The sequence below is a fragment of the Jatropha curcas genome, chromosome 2 (assembly GCF_041381405.1).
Source record: "Jatropha curcas cultivar XTBG-Jc1 chromosome 2, XTBG_Jcur_1.0, whole genome shotgun sequence".
NCBI lineage: Eukaryota > Viridiplantae > Streptophyta > Magnoliopsida > Malpighiales > Euphorbiaceae > Jatropha > Jatropha curcas.
The window spans coordinates 15,590,688-15,604,456 of NC_143152.1; the positions used below are offsets into that span (position 1 = coordinate 15,590,688).

Here is a 13,769-nt window from a genome sequence, read left to right on the forward strand (position 1 = left end):
AACTAAATTCATACACTATATCCCTAAATCGTCTTTTAAATTCTAGTTTCAATTTCTTGTTTGTGTGCTATCTTTGCTTCATTTAACATTGCTAAAGTGTTATTTGCTTGTTCCTACACTTTAGTTTATTGATTTCTAGCAATACACCTTTCTTATTCTTGTATTGCCATTCAAACATTGTGATTTCTTGATAGAGTTTGTGCATTACTTAATTATATTCTTTGTTTTTCCTAACTTTCTCTTGACTTTTGTAGCAACTTTGGGATTCTGAAGTGCAATTATTCAAGTGGAAAGAGTGGTAAAAGGCTGGAGTGAAACCCACATATTGAAAAAAAAAAAAAAGCCAAATAAGGAGAGAAACACGTGAGGGAGTGATAAACTAACTATTTCCTTAGTTTTTGCAATCTTATTTCAGGATGTCTAATTCATCTAGAGACAAGGATAATAGCCCTCTCAAAGTTGAAGATCCAAAACTACAAGCCTTTCTAGATGCTTTCTCTGGCGAAATGGGACGAATCACTAGGCTTATGGAGAGCTTTAATGACAGACTGGAGATTCAAGAGCAAAAGACAAAAAGACATGACCCTAATGCCACAAGGAGGGGTGCAAGCACTTCCAAAGAGCACTCTAGACAACCTTGGCATGAAGAGTATGAAGAAGAGGATGATGAATGGCATAGAGAGCCTATGTGGGCAAGAGGAGGTAGAAATAATAGAGGAAGAGGAAGAGGGATTGGTAGAGGCCGTGTTTACAGAAATGAAACTTATTATGGAGAGGATGACGAAGAGGTTGACACACCATTAGATGGTAACTTGGGTAACATCAAAATCAAGGTGCCACCTTTCAAAGGCCGAAACAATGCAGACGAATACTTGGAATGGGAGAGGAAGGTCGAGATGATCTTTGAATGCAATAGGTATACTGAAGAAAAAAAGGTGAAAATTGCAGCCTTAGAGTTCCAAGACTATGCTCTATTTTGGTGGGATCAACTTAATCAGAGTCGAAGAAAAGTGGGAAGACGACCTATCCACAATTGGGAAGACATGAAGGAGGTAATGAGAAAACGTTTTCTTCCTGAGCATTATTTCAGGGAGTTGCATCAGAAGCTTCATAGACTCATCCAAGGAGCCAAATCAGTAGAAGACTATCATAAGGATATGGAGATGTGCATGGCTAGAGCACACATTGAGGAAAATGAGGAGGTGACCATGGCTAGATTCCTAGGTGGCCTTAATAAAGACATAGCTGATGCATTAGAGATGTACAAGTATGATTCCATGGAGGAGATGCTGAATATGGCCATGAAGTTAGAGAAGCAGAGAAAAGGGAAGAGCACCACATCATATAGGGCTGCCAACAACAACAGCAATTCTTGGGGTGCTAGATGGCCTAAAAGGGAGGAGAAAAAGGAGTTTCAAAGCTCTACACAAAAGGGGACAGAGTCAGTGCCTAAGGCATTCACGCCTAATGTGCCAACTTATTCAAAGGGTTCAAGTTCCAATACTCCTAGTAGAGACATCAAATGTTTCAAGTGTCTTGGGAAGGGCCATATATCTTCTCAATGCCCTAATAAGAGAGTAATAGTGATTAGGGATGGATTGATAAGGATCCGGATCGGAAATCAAAGGAATGGGATATAAGTTCGCCTCTATGGCACCCCACGTTTATATTGAAACGGAAACACCAATAATCGAGATTAATCACTCTATGGCACCCCACGTTTATAGTGAAACGGTAACACCAATAATCGAGCAAAGAACAAGATAAACGCCACAACGAATTGATAAGTTTACCTTAATTCTTAATGCAATTAGAGGAAGCAATTTCTCACTATCACTCTAAGCAAGGAGAACAAGCAAAGCTTGAACAAATGAAGTTTATCAATATCTCAAAAGTTTTGTTTACAATGAAGATGAGAGTATTTATACTAAACCTAAACATATTAGGTTACAAAGATAACAAATAAAGCATAAAACATAAAACAGGCTTGAGTCGCGCTCGCGCATTGTAAGTTCGCGCTCGCGACTTATGCCAACTAGCTCTCTGCCTCGCGAGTTGCGCTTCTCGCGCTCGCTCAGTGTAGGTTCGCGCCCGCGAGTGTTGGTCGCGCTCGCGCATGTGAGGCTCGCGCTCGCGAGCTGCGCGGCCTAACTCTCTGCCTTTCGTTTACGCTTCTCGCGCTCGCGCATGTTAAGGTCGCGCTCGCGAGATGTGGTCGTGCTCGCGTATGTGAAGCTCGCGCTCGCGAGTTACGCTGCCTAACCCTCTGCCTCTCCTTTGCACTTCTCGCGCTCGCACAGGCCAAGCTCGCGCTCGCGAGTTATGCTGGCGCCTAGCCACTGTAGCAAATTCAACAGCAACTGTAGCAAATTCAAGGCCAACTGTAGCAAAGTCAAACTAATTGGCATGGGCACTGTAGCAGGCGTGCTTTCCTCCATTTCAACTTCACATGCCACCAACAACATTAGAAGCCTAGGAATGTCTTCAAGTTCCACAAAACACTTGTTAAATGCTTCATCATGATGCTCTTGTGTGATTTGGACTTGAATATAAGAACATGGCTGCCCATATCTCTTTGCATGACTTCTTGTAATTAGCCCTTTAGGAAGCACCAATGGATCTCCCATGTTATCCCATATTCCCTTGAGCTCCATGGTTGAGTGTCGGCGGATCCGTATCATGGATACACCTATTCTGAATCTGAGGATGAAGAAAACCCAATGCCACCACTTGAAGACTGCCATGATGATGATGAGGTTGATGATGAAGTTTTACAACCTGAGATGGGACAATTACTAGTTACTAGGCGAGTTCTCAACATGCAAGTTCAAGAGGAGAGCTTAGTACAAAGAGAGAATATTTTCCATACTAGGTGCTTGGTACTTGACAAGGTATGTCTTTTGATTATTGATAGTGGAAGTTGCACTAATGTAGCTAGTTTGAGCATGGTGCAGAAATTGGGTTTGACATGTGTGCAGCACCCAAGGCCATATAAGCTTCAATGGCTAAATGATATGGGTTCTGTAAGAGTAAACAAGCAGGTGAAGGTGCCATTTTCCATTGGAAGGTACAAGGATGAGGTCACTTGTGATGTAGTACCTATGCTAGCTGGGCATATTCTTCTAGGCCGCCCATGGCAATTTGACAGGCGAGTCCAGCATGACGGGTACACCAACCGGTTCTCCCTAGCCTATTTGGGTAAAAATGTGGTTCTAGCTCCTTTAACACCACAAGAGGTCTATTTGGACCAAAAGAGGATATTAGAAAGTGAGGGGCAGAATTGTATTCAGGGGGAGGGAGAAAATAAAGATCAAGAAAAAAGGGATAAAGAGGCCAAGAGTGAAAAGAAACAATTGAATGGCCCATTGGTGAGTGAAACACCAAGAGAGGGAAGAAAGAAACAAAACATGTATGTAAAAGAGAGAGAGATCCATAGCAGTGTTGGTGAGGGTAGACCAATCTTAATGATTCGGTTTAAGGAAACTTTGCTTAATTTGCTTGACATTGACACTTCTTCTTTGCCTCCTAGTTTTGTTTCTTTGTTGCAGGAGTTTTCTGATGTGTTTCCTGATGAAATGCCTAGCGGACTACCACCCCTAAGAGGCATTGAGCATCAGATTGACTTCGTGCCCGGAGCCACAATTCCTAATAGGCCAGCGTATAGGAGCAACCCCATGGAGACTAAGGAGTTGCAGCGCCAAGTTGATGACCTGTTGTCTAAGGGATTTGTGAGGGAGAGTATGAGCCCATGTGCAGTGCCTGTATTACTTGTGCCTAAGAAGGACGGTTCTTGGAGGATGTGTGTTGACTGCCTAGCTGTCAACAAAATCACAGTTAAGTATCGCCATCCAATTCCTAGGCTAGATGATATGTTAGATGAACTGCATGGTAGTAAATACTTTTCGAAAATTGATTTAATGAGTGGATATCATCAAATTAGAATGAAGTTAGGTGATGAATGGAAAACTGCCTTTAAGACTAAATATGGTTTATATGAGTGGATGGTTATGCCATTTGGTCTAACAAATGCACCTAGTACTTTCATGAGATTAATGAACCATATCTTACGTGCTTTTCTAGGCAAATTTGTTGTGGTTTATTTTGATGATATACTGATTTATAGCCAATCTATTGATGAGCATATTGAGCATGTTAGGTTAGTATTGATAACTTTGAGAGCTGAAAAGTTATATGCTAAACTACAGAAATGCACTTTTTGCATAGATAGGCTTGTTTTTCTTGGTTTTGTTGTGAGTGCACAGGGGATTGAAGTCGATGAGGAGAAGGTTAAAGCAATTCGAGAATGGCCAACTCCTAAATCTATATCTGAGGTGAGGAGTTTCCATGGCTTGGCAAGCTTCTACCGGAGGTTTGTGAAGGACTTCTCTACTATAGCAGCCCCACTCACAGAGGTGGTAAAGAAGGAAGTTGGGTTCAAATGGGGGGAAGCGCAACAAAGGGCATTTGATACTTTAAAATCCATTCTTTGTTCTACTCCTATTTTAGTTTTACCTGAATTTGATAAAACATTTGAGATTGAGTGTGACGCTTCTGGTGTAGGTATTGGTGCAGTGTTGATGCAGGAGAGAAAGCCTATTGCCTATTTCAGTGAGAAACTCAATGGAGCGCAACTCAATTATTCAACCTATGACAAGGAGCTATATGCTCTAGTGAGAGCATTGGAGGTATGGCAACATTACCTTCTACCCAAAGAATTTGTCATACACACTGACCATGAGTCTTTAAAGCACCTCAAGGGACAAGGTAAGTTGAACAAGAGACATGGTAAGTGGGTTGAATTCATTGAACAGTTTCCTTTTGTGATTAAATACAAGCAAGGGAAAGAAAATATTGTGGCTGATGCACTTTCTAGGAGGTATGCTTTAATTACTACTCTTAATGCTAAGTTGTTAGGATTTGAGCATATAAAATCCTTGTATGTTGATGATGATGACTTCGGTCTTATTTGGAGTGCATGTGAACATGGGGCATTTAATAAGTTCTTTAGGCATGAGGGGTTTTTATTTAAGGGAAATAAACTTTGTATACCCAAATGTTCTATGCGTGAATTGCTTGTATTAGAATCGCATTGTGGAGGACTTATGGGGCATTTTGGTGTTCTTAAAACATATGATGATACGAAATCAAGACCACTCAACCATAAAGCTCAAGGAAGCATGGAGGGCATCTAAGTTTCTCACATTAATGGAAGCACATGTTGAGTTGGAACCTGAATTTCCAACACATGACATGCCTAAACCATGAATTGGTTAGCACGCCCATGCTAGATGGCACACCCCAGGCCGTGCCCTCGTCTGACTTGCTGAGGAAAACAACTACCTTGAAGCACCCCCGTGCCAAATAGCACACCCAGGCCGTGCTTCCCTCTGACTCTGAAGCACCCCCGTGCCAAATAGCACACCCTGGCCGTGCTTCCCTCTGACTCTCACGAGGGAACTCCTACATTGAAGCACGCCCGTGCCAAATAGCACACCCAGGCCGTGCTTGTCCCTGCCTCTCATTAAGTTAGTTAGCTTATTTTGAGTTCTTACTTTGTTAATGGGTTGGGCCTCCAATATTTCGTCCACCCTTGAATAATTAGCCTTATTTTGATTAGATTTAGTCAATCTTCAGTGGATTTGGATTAGATCTCCAAATCCTTAAGTTGTTTTGATTTTATTAGTCTTATCCTTAGTTGGTTTAGATTTGCTAAATCCTAATCCTTAGCTAACTCTAAATCCTTTAAGGATCTGGACCTCTTAGATTAGTATAAATAGCTTGTTATTTTGTAAATATAACATCAATTATTCAATCAATTAAAAGAGAGGTTTTTTCTTCTTCCATGCCTTTGGCGTGTTCATGTTTTTAGAGAGTGTGAGATTGCATTCTTCTAATTGCATCAAGAATCAAGGTAAACTTATCAATTCTTTGTGGCGTTTATCTTATTCTTTTACTCTATTATTGGTGTTCTTGCTTCATTAAGCTTTGGGTGCCATAGAGGGGAGTTTATTCTAGATCTTTGATCTCTTCCAAAACTTGTCATTGAGTTCATGAAATTTATTTTCATTGGGTTCCGCGTCATATGATATACTTGCTGAACATTTCTTTTGGCCACATATGCGTAGGGATGTAGAGAAACTGTGTGGTGTGTGCATAGCATGTAAGCAAGCTAAGTCTAAATCTATGCCTCATGGCCTTTATATGCCTTTACCTGTACCTACTTTGCCTTGGACTGATGTTTCTATGGATTTTGTACTTGGATTGCCCAGAACAAAGCGTGGTAGGGATAGTATTTTTGTTGTTGTGGACAGGTTTAGTAAGATGGCACATTTTATTGCATGCCATAAGAGTGATGATGCTGTCCATATTGCTGAGTTGTTTTTCAGGGAGGTTGTGAGATTGCATGGGGTGCCACGCACCATAGTCTCAGACCGTGATGCCAAATTCCTTTCTCACTTTTGGCGTGTTTTATGGGGTAAGCTTGGTACAAAGTTGTTGTACTCTACTACTTGTCATCCCCAAACGGATGGACAGACTGAGGTAGTTAACAGAACTCTACGTACTTTACTTAGAGCGGTGGTTGGTAAGAATCTGAAAACTTGGGAGGATTGTTTGCCTTTCATTGAATTTGCTTATAATAGGTCTATACATTCTTCTAGTGGTTATAGTCCATTTGAGCTTGTGTATGGTTTTAATCCTTTAACTGTACTTGATTTATTTCCTTTGCCTTTAAGTGAAATTGCTAACTTAGATGGTGAAAAGAAGGCTGAATTGATCTGGGAGATACATGCTAAAGCTAGGGCTCATATAGACATGAAGAACAAAAGCTATGCTGACCGTGCCAACAAGGGAAGGAGGTGTGTGGTATTTCAACCTGGCGATTGGGTTTGGGTGCACATGAGGAAGGAAAGATTCCCAAACCAAAGGAAAGGAAAGCTTGCTGCCCGAGGTGATGGGCCTTTTCAAGTGTTGGAGAGGATCAATGCAATGCCTACAAGATTGATCTACCAAGTGAGTATGGCGTGTCTGCTACCTTTAATGTTTCTGACCTTTCTCCATTTGATTATGATTCAGATTTGAGGACAAATCTTTTTGAGGAGGGAGGGAATGATACGGATCAAGGAAGCAAGGTGAAGGATCCTCTAGCTCTACCCGTGAGGCCAATCACAAGAGCTCGTGCAACCAAGCTACGAACAGCCTTGAATGCATTTGTTCAAGAACAAATCACATTGGAGCTTCAAGATCATAATTATGCAAGATGTGAGATTGAACTTGAAGAAGCACCAAAGCTTGTTATGATGCTTGAGGCGCGCAATGAGGCTGCCATTTGATGCATTTTACATGATTCTATACTTAGGCAAATTTAGGAGGTTGTTATCTTATTATGAGCTTAAGTATGGGTTGTGTAGGGCCTTCGGCCCATTTGCCCTATTTTGTTTAAATTCTTTTAGTGGACTTAATTAATTAAGTGTAAGGTTGGTTGGGCTTATTTTATAGAGTAGGGCCAGCCTAAGTTAGTTAATGTTTAAGTCAGGATTGTTTTAAGCAGTTAGCTTGGACTTGTATTTAATTAAGCCCATTTGGGCCACATTAGGGATAAACTTGGGCTAACTTAAGTTAATAGCTAAATTAGGGTTAGCTTAGGTTACTTATAATGTTGTAAGAGTTGCACAGCAGCCACCATTGAATTGAAATAAAAAAAAAAACGTTTTCTTCTTGTTCTTTCAAGAACAGATTGTGTTCTTCATAGAACCAAAATATCCTTAGTAGTTAAGCTTGTGAGTTCTACAAGATTAATTGCACCAAGAATTTCAGAGTTGTTTTCAAGAGTACTTGAAGGTAAGTTTCTGATTCTTGTTCTAAATTCCTTGCTTTCTCTCTTCAAGAGTACTTGGGGGTTAAAGGGATTGTCGGGTACTTCCGAGATTGCATGCTTTCCGCTAGATGTTCCTTGTTGATTTGCAAGAGTACTTGTTAATTGGCTAGGGTCGTATCATTTTGTTCCTAATTCATAGGGATTTTTCCTAAATTGTAGGGATTTGTTCCTAAATTTTAGGGATTTGACCTTATTTTGTGGGATTTATTCCTAATTCTTAGGGATTTGACCTTATTTTGTGGGATTTACTCCTAATTCTTAGGGATTTGACCTTATTTTGTGGGATTGAATTTATCCACTATAATCTCTTGATAAAATCTAATCTTAACTACTTTGTGGATAAGATAACAAGAATTAATTATCCATATCTTTTGAGATTAAGCATATATCCACTACAATCCTTATCAAAATCTAAATCCTACCTAGATTGGGTTACATTGAAAAGGATAAGGGGAGGATACAAGGCAGCACGCCCGTGCTTCACCACAAGCACGCCCATGCTTGGTTCTGACCATATAAAAATTTTTTTTTTCTTTTGGATTTTCTTTGATTGCATGCTTTGTTTTGGGTAGAATTAAGTAGGTCCATATTTTGTTTGCTTTGTAGTAAGCTAAATTCATACATTATATCCTAAAATTGTCTTTTAAATTCTAGTTTCTTTATTCTTGTTTGAGCTTTCTTTTGCTTCTATTGCATTATTAGGGTGTGTTTGCTTGTTTACTACACTCTAATTGATAATTAAAGTAGTGCATTGTTTTGTTCTTGTGCTGCTATCCATCTCGTTTTTGAGTCTTCTTTCTAGAATTTGTGCTTGCTTTTCATTGTTAAGGTTTATTCCTTGTTTCTAAACGTGCTTTTGAGTTGGTTGGTTGACCTAAGATTCTGAAGTACAATTGGAAGAATTGCAAGGAGTGATTAAAGAGTGTAAACACGTGAGGGAGGGATTTACCATTAACTCAAATCTTCTTGTGTTTTCTCTTTTGAATACTAACCATGAGTTCAGATAAATCTGAAGATACTAGTGAGGATGAAAGTCAAATACACGATTCCCAATTAAAACTTGTAATGGAGTCAATCCAAGAACAATTTAGAAGCTACAATAGTTTCCTCCAAGATATGAGAAAGGATTTGAAGGAAATTAAGGCCGCCCGACGCTCTAATACAACAAGAGCTCGTCCTAGTACTACATCGACTAGATTTCAAACTCCTGAAGATGAGGAGGTCGATAATCCTAATCATTACTTTAGGAATTTGAACAATAAGTTAGGAAGGGTGCAAGGAAGGAAAAATGTGGATTACCTCAATAGGTATTCATTCACAAAGGATGGGTGGATGACTGGTCCAAGTTCATCTTTCTCAAAAGAAATGTATGTAGATCAATATAAAGAGCAAAGTATGAGTTTTGAGACTGTCAATAAAGAAAAAGAGTGTAAAAATAAAATGAGTGAAAATAAAAAGAAAGAGGGAGAAGAAAAGGAAAAACAAATTCAACCTATATTTGTACATTTGTGCAAAGAAGTTTGTTTAACCATCAATGATCCTAACCCATCTTTGCCAAGTGTGTTTGTTGATCCTTTCCAAGAAATTGAAGAATATGATGATCAAAAGAAGCTACCTGAGGACGTGACCTCAACTTTGAAAGAAAATGAGAGTGAGGCTTCGAGTTCAAAAGAACCAAAGTGTGAAAAGAGTGAAGAAAAAGAGGAGGAAGAAGCCACAGAATAAACAAAACAAACTAATGGCCCATTAGAGAGTGAAACTTCAAGATTGAGAGAACAAAAGAGTGAAAAGAGTAAGGAGGAAGGGAAAGAGGCCACAAAAATAACAAAACAAATTAATGGTCCAATTGTGAGTGAAAAAGAGAAACAAATTATGTATGTGAGAAAGAGAGAGATCCAAAACAGTGTGAGTGAAGGTAGACCGGTCCTAATGATTCGGTTTAAAGAGTTTTTGTGTACTTTGACTAACATTGACACTTCTTCTCTACCTTCTAGTTCTGTTTCTTTATTGCAGGAGTTCCCTAATGGTAAGAAGAAGCCTACATTGGTGAAGGAGATGCATGCTAAGACTAGGGTTCATATGAACATGAGGAACAAAGGCTATGCCAACCGTGCCAACAAGAGAAGAAGGCATGTTGTTTTTAAACCAGGTGATTGGGTTTGGGTACATTTTCGCAAGGAAAAATTTCCCAACCAAAGAAAGATTAAGTTTGATGAACGTGGAGATGGACCATTCCAAGTCGTGGAGCACGTTGATGACAACACCTACAAGATAGGCTTACCAGGTGAGTATGGTGTTTCCATTACTTTCAATGTTAGTGATTTGTCTCCTTTTGACATGGATGCAGATTTGAGGACAAATCTTTTTAAAGAAGGGGGGGATGATACGGATCCGCCACCACTCATCCATGGAACTCAAGGGAACAAGGAGAACAACATGAAAGACCCATTAGTGCTTCCTACTGGATCAATTACAAGAAGTCATGCAAAGAAATATGGAGCAACCATGGAGCTCAAGAGAGCATGGATACCTCAACTTCTAACTAAGATTCGAGGATGAATCTTTTCAAGGAAAGGGGGAATGATACGGATTCGCTACCACTCGACCATAGAACTCAAGGAAGCATGGAGAGCACCTAAGTTTATCACATTGATGGAAGCACATGTTGAGATGGAATCTGAAATTCTAGCATATGGCATGCCCTGGCCATACTAGAGCCTAACTTTGGCATAATAAGTTAGCCCATTTTTGTTAGTTTTGAGTTGTAATGTTGTTAATGGGTTGGGCCACCCTTTTAATTTTTATCCTTAGTTGGTTTGGATTAATGATTCCTTATCCTTAGTTGGTTTGGATTAATTATTCCTTATCCTTAGTTTGTTTGGATTAGTTAGTCCTTATCCTTAGTTGGTTTGGATTAATTACTCCTTATCCTTAGTTGGTTTGGATTAATTATTCCTTATCCTAGATTTGTTTAGATTTAGCTAATCTTTAGTTGATTTGGATTAGTTAATCCTTATCCTTAAGTTGTTAAGATTTGTTAGTCTTATCCTTAGTTGGTTTAGATTTGCTAAATCCTTATCCTTAGCTGATTTAGACTAACTAATCTAAATCCTTTAAGGATCTGGACCTCTTAGAATTAGTATAAATAGCTTGCTATATTGTAATTATTCAACATTCAATCAATTAATCAAAAAGAGAGTTTTCTTCTTTCATGCTTAGGCGTGTTCATGCTTTGGAGAGAGTGTGAGATTGCATTCCTCTTATTGCATCAAGAATCAAGGTAAACTTATCAATTTACTTGTGGCGTTTATCTTATTCTTTTACTCTATTATTGGTGTTTTCGTTTCTTTATAAACGAGGGGTGCCATAGGGGAGGGTTTAGTTTGATCTTTGATCTATTCCAAATCTTGTCATAGAGTTCTTGGAATAAAATTTCCGTAGGGTTCCGCGTCAAAACTGCTTTCAAAACTAAGTATGGTTTGTATGAATGGTTAGTAATGCCTTTTGGATTATCTAATGCACCTAGTACATTTATGAGGCTTACGAACCATGTTTGACGAGCTTTCTTAGGAAAATTTGTAGTTGTATACTTTGATGATATACTTGTTTATAGCAAGTCTCTTAATGATCATGTTGGGCATGTTAGGCTAGTATTACAAGCTTTGAGAACTGAACAATTGTGTGCTAAGCTTAAGAAATGCACATTTTGTATAGATAGACTTGTGTTCCTTGGTTTTGTTGTGAGTGCGCAGGGTATAGAGGTAGATGAGGAGAAAGTGAAAGCTATCAAGGAATGGCCGACGCCGAAATCAGCTTCGGATGTGCGAAGTTTCCATGGGTTGGCAAGTTTCTACCGACGGTTTGTACAAGATTTCTGTTCGATTGCCGCACCACTCACGGAGGTAATAAAAAAAGAAGTTGGGTTCAAGTGGGGTGACGAACAGCAGAAAGCATTTAACACGCTTAAAGGGAAGTTGACATTCGCTCCTATACTTTCTTTACCTAATTTTGAGAACACCTTTGAAATTGAGTGTGATGCTTCTGGTGTAAGAATTGGAGGAGTGCTGATGCAAGAGAAAAAGCCAATTGCCTACTTCAGTGAGAAGTTGAATGGAGCACAACTCAATTACTCGACCTATGATAAAGAGTTATATGCCTTAGTGAGGACTTTGAGCGTATGGCAACACTACTTACTACCTAAGGAGTTTGTCATTCATACTGATCACGAAGCCCTAAAACACTTGAAGGGTCAAGGTAAGCTCAACAAGCGACATGGTAAGTGGGTTGAGTTCATTGAACAATTCCCTTATGTTATCAAATACAAGCATGGAAAGGACAACGTTGTTGCTGATGTATTGTCACGGAGATATGCTTTACTTACTACTCTTAGCTCTAAACTACTAGGATTCGAGTATGTTAAAAATTTGTATGAGTCTGACTCTGATTTTGGCAATGTATATTTGGCATGTGAACAAGGAGCATTTGATAAATTTTATCGACATGAAGGGTATTTGTTTAGGGGCAGTAAACTTTGTGTTCCTAAATGCTCAATGCGTGATTTGCTTGTACTTGAGTCTCATTGTGGGGGATTGATGGGACATTTTGGGGTACATAAGACTTATGACATGTTGAATGAACATTTTTATTGGCCTCATATGCGTAAAGATGTCGAGAAAGTTTGTGATTCTTGTCTTACTTGTAAACAGGCCAAGTCTAAGTCTATGCCTCATGGGTTGTATATGCCTTTACCAATTCCTAGTTCACCTTGGGTTGATATATCTATGGATTTTGTACTTGGATTACCTAAGACTAGGCATGGTAAAGACAGTATATTTGTAGTAGTTGATAGGTTCAGCAAAATGGCTCATTTCATTCCTTGTCACAAAACTGATGATGCTATTCATGTTGCTGAATTATTCTTTAGAGAGGTGGTACGATTACATGGAGTTCCACGGACTATCGTTTCTGATAGGGATGCTAAGTTCCTTTCACATTTTTGGAGGGTTTTGTGGGGTAAGCTAGGCACAAAATTACTTTATTCTACTACTTGTCATCCACAAACAGATGGACAAACTGAAGTTGTGAATAGGACTTTGGGAACTTTACTTCGTACTATAGTGGGTAAAAATTTGAAAACTTGGGAGGATTGTTTGCCATTTATTGAATTTGCATACAATCGAAGCATACATTCTACTTCAGGTTTTACTCCATTTGAACTTGTTTATGGATTTAACCCACTGACTGTTTTGGATCTTGTTCCTTTACCTTTACATGAGCTCTCTAGTTTAGATGGTGATAAAAAGGCTAAACTGGTGAAGTCTTTACATGAAAAGGCTTGAGCGAATATTGAAAAGAGGAACAAACAGTATGCTGACAGGGCCAATAAAGGAAGGAAGAAGCTAGTGTTTGCGCCTGGAGCTTGGGTTTGAGTGCTGATACGGATCCACTACCACCAACCACCTATGAAGCTCAAGGGAACAAGGACCACAACAATGGCGATCCATTAGTACTTCCTAGTGGACCAATTACAAGGAGCCGTGCAAAGAAGTATGGAGCAACCATGTCCTTATAGATTCAAGAACAAATCACACAAGAGCTCCATGACCTTGCTTTCAACAAGTGCTATGAAGAACTTGAAGGAACACCTAAGTTTCTCACATTAATGGAAGCACATGTTGAGTTGGAACCTGAATTTCCAACACATGACATGCCTAGACCATGCTTGGTTAGCACGCCCGTGCAAGGTGGCACGCCCCAGGCTGTGCAAGCTTCTGCCTCTCAAGGAACAACACTTGATTTGAAGCACGCCCGTGCCAACTAGCACGCCCCAGACCGTGCACTCTTCTGCCTCTCGCGAGGAAAACTCATACAAGCGTACACGTCCGTGCCAACT

At 39.6% G+C, this 13,769-nt stretch overlaps 1 pseudogene; it reads left to right on the forward strand.

Moving 5' to 3' along the window:
• The window catches only part of LOC149498295 (uncharacterized), a 56,589-nt pseudogene that overhangs the window by 8,630 nt on the left and 34,190 nt on the right, over positions 1-13,769 (forward strand).